The 12,441-nt window shown below is 41.8% G+C and overlaps 1 protein-coding gene across 2 annotated transcripts in view; it reads right to left on the bottom strand.

The window, feature by feature from the left end:
• The window catches only part of LIMCH1 (LIM and calponin homology domains 1), a 104,133-nt gene extending 102,499 nt beyond the window's left edge, over positions 1-1,634 (bottom strand). For both annotated transcript variants that reach the window (XM_025211420.1, XM_025211422.1), the window contains exon 1: positions 1,528-1,634. The gene's annotated coding sequence lies outside the window, so the exon portion shown is untranslated. The remainder of the gene's footprint in view (positions 1-1,527) is intronic.
• Between the last annotated feature and the right edge of the window lie 10,807 nt (positions 1,635-12,441).

Genomic DNA, 12,441 nt, shown 5'->3' with positions numbered 1-12,441 from the left:
AGATTTAGTTAAAATAACCTTTTCAGTTAAGTGAAGCAAAGCAAAGCCCTTCACTCAGCTCAACAGCATTTCTTTGTCTGTAAAGCAATACGTTTTCAATATCACATCTGATCAATCCCCAGGTATCAAAGAGTATTCTAGACAGCTGTGGGCAAAACACCAATTTTCATGAAAATGGAAAAACCAGAAATCTTGATCTCCTCTGCTGTAAATGACAGGAAATTCTTGTTTGGTTTTAGTGCTCTCATTGCCCTAGTCTGTCTTGATGGGATGATCTTTGAAAGGAACAACTTGCCCAATTGTTAGGGAAGTATCCTGGGATTTGAATAACCCAGGCTTAAATTTGTGCCCTCTCAGATTGTGTGTGGGAGAGCTTGAGCAAGTCACTCACTCACTCTGTGCCTCAGTTCTCCATCTGTAATATGGGATTAATATTTTCTAATTTCACAGAGATTTTGAGGATAAACACTGATAGCCAAGGATTACATGCACTTTATTATAAACAGAGGCCATAAAATTACCACAGGCAGATAACTGTTGATCAAATATAAATTATTTCCTTAACAATTCAGCAGAATAGTTTTGCCTGCCAAAGTTATTAGCATCTGTGTGCCACATTATATGCTTCAGGAAAATCTTTCATGTTGTAATTTGTATTACTCTGGTCGAGTGTTACTTTTCATTCTCATAGTTTACACAAGAAGTCTCATGCCCAAATGAAAAACTTGGTAAGATTATCCTACAATATATTGTTCTCAGACAACGAACAGTCTACACCTTTGTCTGCAGAAACTGTGGAGGCTTTTAGCAGTTGTTCAAAATTACTGATCAGTCTCATAAAGCATCTTGAAAACAGTTTAATTGAAATGGCAAGGCCTTTTCTCAGCCCACGCAGCTCACCAATTAGACAGACAAGAAAATGTTATCATCCTAGATTGTTTGTTAACAGTTTATTTTGTCTGAAGTAAAACAGGATTTTAAGGCATTCTGTTCAATCTGACTGAAAATAAAGAAAACAGTCCCTCTCAGAGGAAGCAGCTAGTTCTGAACAAGATGGCCTAATCTTGACAACATCATACATTCTGCAAGCTTAGTTCCTATGTTAGCTTTATGTAGATGCTGATATTCATATACCTTTTTTGTTTATTTTTTAATGTCTACAATTAAACTGCATATAACCATGGCATTAAGACTGCCCATACATGTGCTCGGGGGCAGGTAGGGAGGGAGGGGAGGGATGTTTTAATTAGAGCTGTTCCCAGACAGCCACTCTAATTAAAACACCTCACCATCATGTGTATTAAGCCCCTGTGGGTTTAAAAATGATCGGAGAATGCTTTATCTAAACCTCATTCGACCCCTGCAGGGTCTTATACATATGATGATGAGGCCACGTGGGAGCGTTCTAATTAGAATAAGGAACAGACTCAATAAATCAAGTCTGCTCTGATGTGTTCTAATTAGAATGCAAGCCAACATGTGTATAGGTACTCTAAAGCTTTAAATACAAACTGCTGTTATACTTACTTGACTGTTACTCTATTTGATGCATCTTGAAGATCTCCTGGATCAAAAAGTTGAGATTCTTTAAGACCCAGCTCCTTGCAGCCTCTTAAGAATAAGATGATATTGTCCTGAAATTAGACAAAAAAAAATTAAACTCTTCTTTAACACAAGAAATTCTCTCAATGAATCAACCCCTGGCACTCTGGCTGACCTAAATGAATGGATAATTCCCAGTAGCTTAACCCACCAAGTCTAGGCATTATAGAAGCATTATAAAAATCTCACTTCCTTTTAAATTTCCAGAGGGGAAAAAACCTGCATACTTCATTTAAAAAGAAAAATCTGTAACAAAAATAGTTCAAGTAGTTTTCTTCTGCAGGAATCAAACAGCAATATATATCCACATACAAAACTGCTGTTCATTTCCAAATAGGTTATGTCAACTGCTTGCAACCCTGCATACTGCACACTGCATAGTACCTGTCTAATGTTTATAGTCTTGAAGCAACCAAGAAGAGAAGATATGTAATAGTAAATCACTATTTTATGTATGCTGTTGATTTAATGCTTTTGTAATTTGTATATTGTTAACTGCTCCTTGTTAGTATAATTAGCCATTTCCTCCTTCCTCAGGCAGACAAAGGTTAGGAGCCCTTTTTCTTCAGAGGTGTCAAGGTGCAAAACTGCAACAAACAAGGAAAGACACAATAGGATTGGAAGGGGCCACCCAGATCATTGAGTCCATTACTCTGAAACATCAGATCTCCATGTAATAGATACCAAGTCCAAAAGTGTCCACAAGAACACTCGTTCTAGACATTCCTAGGCATAAACCACAAAGCACTGGACTTTTCCACGACAAACTTAGGACCTTTTTGTACTAAAGAGCATCCTCATAAAGAACAATGTGCCCCAGGAGGAGAGCAGGAGAGATCAAGGACTCTATCACAGGGATGGAAATCATTGGCAGTTAAGTAAAAACTGCACCAGTCTAATTAAAACAGTGTTCATTCAGGGATATACACACTTATGGGGACTTGAGAGGCTTATTTTATTTCATCTTAAACCAATACATACAAACCTTTTCCAACCAAAATGTGAGTGAGCACACATAGATTAGTATTGATTAAACTAAGCCAAAAATGCACACCTTTTGGAGAAATACACCTCTAAAGTCATTGCAGACAAAGGATCAGCTGTAGCAGAACATCAGGAAAATCCAAAGGGGTTTGAGTGGGTGACTGAAGGTTGGATATGGGGTTAAAGACTGAAAGAATTACTTAATCTAAACCCTCATCTCTTCTGCATATTAAAGATGACTTGTCACCTGACTAGCTGGAGGGAAAAAGTGCATCCATAAGATGTGCTCAATCATTAGAGAAGCATCTTGAATTTCAAAAATAAGCTAAAGGGGAAGAACAGCAAAAGTGTATGGGGAGAAAGAGGAGGAGACAGCTTTTCACCCTGCCCTAAAACCCTCCTCATCTACTGTTCTTTGAGGGGAAGCAATTATAAATTAGAGCTCTCAAAACTGTCATATTTGCTTGCGCCTGTGCCTACATTCCTGGGGAAATTCTACAAATAAGCACAAAAAACATTTTTACTTTTTTCCAGAGTACAGCGATCAACAAGTTAATTGGCTGGACATTTAGGACACCAACATGGGTGAACACGAAGCTGGTTTTACCAACTGCATTACAAAATCTGGGCTCCAAAATTTAGAGGGGTCCAGGTTTCCCTCCACCACCTGGCTAACAGTGAATACCTCCCAGCGCAGCCAGGAGTAGAAGGATCAGCACTTGCAGGAAAGAGCCCGACTCTGAGAAGCATTCATGGCATGAAAAGATGCTTGTAAAATTCCCATCTGTTTTGTAATTTGCATTACAGTTTTTCCACAGTACTTCTAACTCAAATGTGAATAATACCGTGCCTTGCCTTTTAAGGAGAACAGTATTGTACATTTCCAAGCGGTGGGTGGCACGGTGTTCAAAAATAATAAAAATGTAACAGCATTTAAAAAAAAAAAAAAATCAAACTTTTACAACAATACAGATACTCCTCACCTAATGTTGTCCTAGTTAATGTTGTTTTGTTATTATGTCACTGATCTATTAGAGAACATTCTCATTTAAAGTTGTGCAATGTTTGGTTATAACGTTGTTTGGCTGCCGCCTGTTACTAGGTAAGTACTGGGACGTAATTGGATTCACTTAACATCATTTCGCTTAAAGTTGCATTTTTCAAGAATGTAACTAGGATATTAAGTGAGGAGTAGCTGTATATAGAATGGATGTACTAACTCAATGGGAAACAATCAAAGGGTGAGATAGCTTTGGGAATTTTTAACAGTGCCTTCACCTCAAGGTGAGACATTCCAGTCCAACCTATGCCACCAATGACCAACAATGGCCGTTTGGTGGCCGCTGTGAATAGTGTTCTCAGTTCACTTATAAATGGTTAAGTCAGCATCACAAAGATCCACCATCAGTTCTACAGCTTGTTTTGTGTATGTCATTGTAATGGCTGCCCCCCATAAAAGTAACATTTGCCTTTAAACAGTATCTAAATCTATATCCTGCTTCAGAGGATTTCCAACTGTATGGACCTCTTTCCTGATTTGGCTCAGCTCTACTCAATGTTATAGTTATTGGTTTTCTTAAATTGAATCTGCTGAAAAACATGAAGGAGAAAAGAGTTTCATTATTAAGGCATAGCATGGAGAGTCAAGAAATAAAGGTTTTGTCTCTGAATTGTAAGAACTTTTAATGACCAAGTCACTTGATTTCTTCACCTTCTGAGAGAGATATTGCTTCCCTATATAACCAGAGGTGCTCCAAAGTGCAACTTAAAATATAATAACTATTTAAAACATCAAATGAAGATATTAAATACATACTCTTTTTTAGTCTCAAACATATGTAGGTTTAACACAGATGGGTACTAAAATGGGAAAAGATACATTTTCTTTTTTAAATCTAAATAATATCTAGAAGCCAAGTAAAATGTTGCAAACATACATATGAGGATTAAAAAATGTATTTAACAGTTTCAATATGAACAGCAATGTACAATTAGATTGACTAACTGATCATCATTCACAGGAAGTTAAAGTCACAAATGGGGTATTAGAATAGGCTAAAGAACAATCATTTGATTAGGCATATCATTTATGCACCTATAAAACAACAGTATCTAAAATCCTGCTAGTTACTTTTGTTTTCTACTTATGAGACAAAATAGAATCATTTCAATCAAGACAACATCTTCCTGTCATTTGTCTCCTGAAATAAAGAGGAAAAGTAAAGTTAAGGGTTAAGCTTTTTTTATTTGCCAACTCATTGGATGTTAAACTAAGCAGATGCTTACTATTTATAAACCTACTCAAGTTATAAACCGGCAGCTCATTGAAAACAAATATTTCAGAACAATGACAAGCACAGGATACAGCTATATGATGCATTGTAAGTAAGAAGCAACACATCCAACGCTTGCCTGACAGAAGTCCTTGGGCTTGCTGTTAGCAAACCTATACTGCTTATAAAGATTACAAATTCAAGTTGCTGGTGTAAAAGTTGTGCTAGACTGATGCTTAGTTCAGACTGGAAAGGTTCAACCTGTACATGAAACATCACAAGCTTTAACAAGTGAAATTCACCAGTCATATTTCACTTTCATGAGGCAAAAACAGCCTCTCCACTTATTGTGCTCTGTTATGATAAAATTTTCCCACACAGTGTGACCAGATGAATTACAAAATCCCTGTTCCTGCAGGAAATGGAAATGCATACTTCTTCAGATTACGCACCCTGTAAAGTCACTATAGATTCAAACAGCAGCAGTGCTAACTCACAAGACATTGTACACCCGTGTTAATCATATACTCACAGCAGGCAGGCTCTCGTCATAGTATTTTCTGATTGGATGCAAAGGCCAACAGCTTGAATTTTACCCACCTCAGTCCTTTTACCTTTCACAAGTGCTAAACAAAATATTTACCTTGTCCTTACAATACTGCCAGTTAGACCAGCAACCTCATGGAACGTGTTTTTGACAAATGTACTGGCAGGCCTGAGGTTACATATGTAAGTTAAGTCACAAGGTGGTGGGCAATACACAACAGACACCTACATAATGTCAGGATGCTGTGTCAAGTATGACACCCAACCACCTTGTAAAAGATTGGCCATTACTTCCCAGTAAGCACTACTAGGTGTGAAGGTTTTTTCATAGTGGCAAATTACTGTAATTTGGAAATCTGTTCTATTCTAGAAATAAATTTTAAAAAAATTTAAAACCTGCAAAATGAAATTCTAGAAATTTGCAATTCAGATTGGTCATAGGTTTCATAGATTATAGAGTCGGAAGGGACCCAATAGATCATCATGTCCGACCCCCTGGCAGGAAAGAGGACTGAGGTCAGACAACTCCAGCCAGGTGATTGTCAGGCCTCCTCTTCAAGACCTCTTAAGTTAGGTGACAGCACCACCTCTCTTGGAAGCCCATTCTAGACTCTGGCCACCCTTATTGTAAAAAATTTCTTCCTAATGTCTAACATAAATCTACTCTCCACTAGTTTGCACCCATTATTCCTAGTTACTCCCTGGGGCACTCTGGTAAACAGCGCATCCCCAATTCCCTGCTGTCCTCCCCTGATAAATTTATAGGTAGCCACAAGGTCACCCCTCAGCCGTCTTTTGTACAGCCTTTAGAGATCCAGATCTCACAACCTCTCCTCATAGGGTCTTTCATGGAGACCATTAATCATGTGGTTGGCCCTCCTCTGAACCCTTTCTAGATCTTCCGTTTCCCTCTTGAAATGTGGCGCCCAAAACTGGACACAGTACTCCAAATGCGGCCTGACTAGTGCTACAAAGAGAGGAAGCATCACCTCTTTCGATCCACTATGACTCCAAGATCTCTCTCAGCCTCCGAGCTGCTGAGGAGGACATCCCCCAACCTGTAGGTGTGCTGGGGATTCCTCCTTCCTAGGTGGAGTACCTTACATTTATCTTTGTTGAACTGCATCCTATCACATTCTGCCCATTGATCTAACCTGTCCAGGTCAGCCTGTAACTGCTCCCTGCCCTCTGGTATATTAACTTTGCCCCACAATTGGGTATCATCCGTGAACTTGGAGAGGTGCTCAACACACCCTCGTCCAAATCGCTGATAAAGATATTAAATAATACCGACCTAAGGACCAAACCCTGTGCGACCTGGCTGCCCACCTCCTTCCAGGCTGAAAATGGCCCATCAACCACCACTCTCTGGGTGTGGTCCCTAAGTCAGTTAGCCACCCACCTGACTGTGTAGGCATCCATTCCACAGCCCATTAGCTTCCCTATGCAAATAGGATGCGAAACTGTGTCGAAGGCCTTCCTAAAATCCATGTAGATGACATCGGCCTCTGCTCCTGTGTCAAGGCAGTGTGTGACCTGGTCATAAAAGGCTATAAGGTTTATCAGGCAGGGTCTACCTGCAACGAACCCGTGCTGGTTTCCTTTCAGCACTGATTCCCCTGCTGGGCTTTCACAAATACACTCTTTGATAATTTTTTCCCAGAGATAGAGTATTTTCCCAGGGATAGAGGTAAGACTGACTTGCCTAAAGTTACCCAGCTCCTCCTTTCTCCCCTTTCTAAAAATGGGCACCAAGTTGGCCTTTTTCCAGTCCTCAGGGACCTGGCCGGAGCACCATGAGAGCTCAAACAGCCATGCCAGCAGCTCAGCGATGACTGGCTGTACCCATCCAGCCCTTCCAAGTGCTCTTTAACTAAGTCAGCACTAACCTTTGGCAGTCTGGTGCCTTTTGGATATCTGTCTATGCTCAAGGTGGGGGAATTGTCTTGGTCAGTACTAAGGAATACTGAAGCGAAGAACTCATTGAAGAGCTCTGCCTTTGTCTGCATCAACCACCAACAGACCTGATTTGTTCTGCAGGGGCCCTATGCTACAAGATATTTCATGTTGATGAAATCCATACATTTCATTCCAACATAGGATTTTTCTTTCTTTCTTTCTTTCTTTCTTTTTTTTTAATTAGGCACATACAACAGGAAGGAATTTTCTGGTTCATCAAAGCCAGCCCTCAGCATCCACAAGCAATCGTTTGTCCAAAAAGATCCAGAAGAACATCCAACTCAAACCCGTCTCACATGCCATAGTCACAAAACACCCAAAGCGCCTGTAGGATGACAGCAAGAGAAACAAGGTAGCCCTCAATGCAGGATTCAGTAATGTAACATGAAAAAGCTGAAAGGCCACTTTGAAATAGTAAACTGAAACGTTCTGTTAAAGGTCAAAATGTCATGTTTCTACACTACTAAAAGGTTTCCCAATTCTGGTGTTCAAAATGAGTTCTACTAAAGGCAGCATTTCCACAAGAAGTTTCACTTTCCATGACCCAGTCAGTACCTTTCAACAGAAAAATATTCTATCAGGAAATCTGCACACAGAGGTGGGTTTACCAGGATTTAGGAGCTTTGAGGCGATTTCACAGCTAGAAGGGAAACAACTACTTCCAGTTCCAGGATCTCTGGTACCCTGGATCACTGCCCAGTCTGATTCTGCTACAAAATATTTATTAAAACAACAAATGAGTTTAATAGAACAAAAAAAAAAAAAGAGAGAGAGAGCGCAAAGAGGTGCAGGACTAGTGAAGGTAGGAAGTAAAAAATTTACTAGTAGATCAGTTTGGCCTAGTCCTTACCTCTTCTCCTACAACAGAATTCTTTAGCTGAAAAATGTATAGCCCTATCTGCAGCAAGAGGCAATGGAGTTAAACAACTATCACACACAGACAATACAAGGCAATACCAAGCTCTGCCCATTGCCAGGCAATAACTTAGAAAGCAGACAAGAAGTAAAAAATGTAATACAAATATAGTGGAAAAAGCAAATAAAAGGGTAGAAAAAATGGAAGGGAGGGCAGCAGAAAAAGAACAGACAACTGCCAACAGTTTCTGCCAACAGGCTGCTGATAGGCTCTTGTCTTATACAAGTTTTCACAATAACAGGGAGATACAGGAAGGAATAGGATAATAAAGGAAGAATCTCTTCATGGAGACTCTTCACAGAATCTCATAGAAACTACTCAGTCGGTCTAATAACAGATATCACATCTACCCAAAGAACCTCGCCTGTCATAGAATTTCAGAACTTTGGAACCAAAATATAACCCTGGAAAATGAGAACTGTAGTAACTGGATCAGAATTCAGAAAGGGTGACAAGGGAGCCTCCTAGTAAAAACTGGTCAAAAGAAGGCATGTCCAACTTCTCTGCCAACCATAATAGCTGGTCCAATACAAGACAACACAAAAATATCCCTTACCTCTTGTATATTTCCTGGACCACTACAGCTACATCAACATGCCAACCCTGGTCAAAAGAAGGTGAAATTGCATGACCGTAAAGGGTAAAAACTGAAAGATGGAAAGAGAAGGGAAGGGAAGGGCTGGAAGGAAAATCAGGAGTTGTCCACAACACCTGCAGACAGGACATTTCAACATCATTGCCTTTGTGCCCAGCAGAAGAGACAATAAAATAATAAAAGCACGTAGGCAGAAAGCAAGGAAGACACATCTTTCTCAATAGCTCAATGTGGGGAGGGGAAATAAAAACAAAAAACAATGTTTTTTGTTCTCAAAAAAGAGAAAAGAAAAAAGCAGGGAGGAAAAATGGATGTGTTAGGGTACTCTGCAAATTCAATATACAAAAAGTAAAATAAAAACCCTCAAGTACTTAGAAAGAAGGACTCCAAATCAAACTAATGAGGAATATTTCATACAGCCAGTAGACATTCAGCCCAGAATCTCAAAAGGCACTTAAGAAACAGACTCTCATTTATTTGGCCAACTCTTATTGATTTTTATGGGAGTCAGGGGCCTAAAAACTGATGAAGACTAGCTACTTAACTGACGGGAAGGGAGGGACTAAGAATCTTTTACCCTCAATGGGCCTTTGTACATGCAATAAAACTGGCATTTAAACCGGCTTAAAAGCCCTTCTGCACCGCTTTAATGGCATTGCTGTTTGCACTCTCGGTGACATATTCCGCTTTAAATGACTTTGTAACGCAACAAGATAAAAAACCGACAAGGTATTTTAATTTGCTACCTAACAAAGTGCAACAGTGGCACAAGGCGCTGGAATCCAACGTGTTCAGGGCTTGGTGGACTTCCAGCACCCTGTGCACCACCAGCACTCTCAGTCACCTGCCTGCCACATTGCTGCTCTGCCCCAGGGGCAAGCCAGTCATTCCCAGGCATCTCAAACAGTGGGAAGGCGGTGGGGATGGTGCACCCCTGCCCTCTCCGGGGGGGGGGGGGGCAGGTGGCCTGCCGCTGGATCGCACAGCCCCTGAGCTGCAGGGGACCCCAGTGCTTTCCTCTACAGCGGCAGGGTCTACCAGGCAGCACCTGCCCGCTGGCACCCAGCATAGGCGCCACAGCTGCGGAGGGACCATCAGGCCCCATGCAGCTCAGGAGCTGGGGGGGGAAGCAGCAAGGAGCCTGATCTTTTTTTGTTGGTTTTGTTTCTCCCTGGAGCCCGCCTGCTTGCCTGAGCTGCGCGAGGGCCCGGTGCTTCTCTCCGTGACTGCAGTGCCCCCTCAGGGACCGCCCAGGCTGGGTGCCACCTGGGGGATACCACTTCAGAGGGAAGCACTGGGCCCCAGCACAGCTCAGGGACCACTGAGCCCGCTGGCATCTCACCCCCTCCACCCTTCCCCATCACCGGAGGTGCAGGTAAGGATCAGGCCCCCCACCCTTGTGTACATGTCACAGGGGTTTATTTTGGTTTAATTTTCCCTAAGTTGAAACAGTGGAAACGGTGGGTTTTTAAAAACCCACCTTTTCAAATTTAGAGAAAACTAAACTGAATTAAACCCCCATGGCATGTACAAGCACCCAGTACTAGTACAAAGGCTATAAGAGGGTTGAACCTGAAGAATGAGGAGAATCAGACAGGTATATGCTGGAAACCACTCTAACACAAACAGAACGCGAGATCTGGAAACCAGGAGCGTCTGTCAATAAGATATTGTGAAAATGGCTTGTCTCAGCTCAAGTTCTTTGATAACATAGGGGTAAATCAGGAACACAGTAGGTAATAGATACTCAGAAGCCTACTTCTCTTGCCTCCTGTGGCAGCCAGCACAAGATGTCACTGCTAGCCCCAAACAGTGTTATATAATAAAAACCCATTTACTCTGCATTAATTATTAGTGCTGTGATTTAAAATATATTCACATTTTCTTCCTCTCCTCCCATGAAAAACAAAAACTAGAAAAGAGATCCAACACAACTTATTACATAAAGCACAAGACTAATACTAAGCAATTTTCTTCATAAGAATATTTATTCTTCAAATATCTAAAAGGCACTCATTGTTCAAAAATACAAACTTGCAATCCTGTAAGAAAAACACAGCACAATACAGTCCTCAGTCTATTAACAAATTAGGCTTACCACTTCATCAACATCTAAAGGACAGGCATAATATAGTACTGACTGATTTACTTTTTAAGGACCTAACCTATAGCAAAGTTTGTGCAAATATTATGACCATGTTCTCATTTCCCTAGCACACTACTATTAGTAAATTTAGTAATGCTTAAAAACTGCAAATCCAACTTTTGCCCCTATGTTTCAGGCACTGTACAAACACAATGAAATACAATCTGGAGGAACTTAACGTCTGTGCCAGACGCACAGCTGAAGGTGATCAACACAATTTCACATCCTGCTACATACCACACATGCACAACAAGAGGCGTGACCATGGGATCAATCATCAGATCCCATCACACACTACTTCCAGTGCAGAGGGAGCCTGGGATCATGATACCAGGCTTCCTCTGCACCAGCAAGTAGCCATGGCTGGGAGCCTCCTCAACTGACAGGGCACTCAGTCACAAAAGTGCAACATGTGCCCCTGAGGCTAAGACCCACAACTGGTGGGTACCCAGGCATGGGAGTGCACCATTGACTCCTGCAGCTGGGAACTCCATCAGCTGATGGGCTCCCAGCCAGAGGGGTGCACCTGACCACACGTTCAATTAATGGTGTAATAAGAACCAGCCACAAAGTTATTATACATTTTTGTGGAATAACTTGTGGCTTATTCCTTGTTTTATGATGCCATTACACATGGCCAGGATACAACTTAACACATGATTAACTGATTAATAACGTCTTAAGTGTAACATGTGGCAGGGTCCTTAAAGTATAATCAAGGGTTTCAGTGGGAACAATGCAAATTGCAATAGAGTGATGGGTAACTCATGTACATTCTGCAAGTTATGTTTTGTTTTACACATTATTCTACATCTAGAGATAATAAACCTATGTGAGGTGGGGGACAGGACCATGCAAGTTGGAAAAAAGGAAGGAAGGACTTTTTGACTTTTAACTACTTTATTTCAGGAAAGGTCAGGTACAGAAAGCAAAAAACCATCAAACTACAACAAAGAGAAACCATTCCAGGACATTCAGAACATCACACCATGACAAACACCTTCACAGTAGTACACGTCGTGCCTAACATGCCATTAGAGCCCTCGAGAAACGAACAGTTCCACCCTTCCCTGTCCCATAGTACACGTGCAAAAACCTTCAACATCTCACCTCGAGAAAAACAAAGCAGCCTGGTGAGGGCCCAGGGCACGGCACAAGCCGGAAGCCACAGTCCACCACCGCGCCCGCCCAGTCGCCCAGGCTGGTCAAGACATCAGAGCGCGTATTTGAGACGGCCGTCCTCCACGTGGCACAGCGCTCCCTCAAGGGTCCAGAGTGCCTCAAAGGCGGGCACCCCCCGCCGGAGCACAGCGTGCTCAAACTCCAGTGAGAGGCGCGCCTGCACTAGGAGGCCGAAGAGCCGAGGGGGAATGGTCTGAGCCGGTGCCGGCAAGCCGGTTGCCGCGGCTGGGGGGGGCGG

The sequence above is a fragment of the Alligator sinensis genome, unplaced genomic scaffold, assembly GCF_000455745.1.
Source record: "Alligator sinensis unplaced genomic scaffold, ASM45574v1 scaffold58_2, whole genome shotgun sequence".
Taxonomy (NCBI): domain Eukaryota; kingdom Metazoa; phylum Chordata; order Crocodylia; family Alligatoridae; genus Alligator; species Alligator sinensis.
Note: the sequence above shows the minus strand (reverse complement) of the source record. Positions and strands in the feature narration are given on the sequence as shown.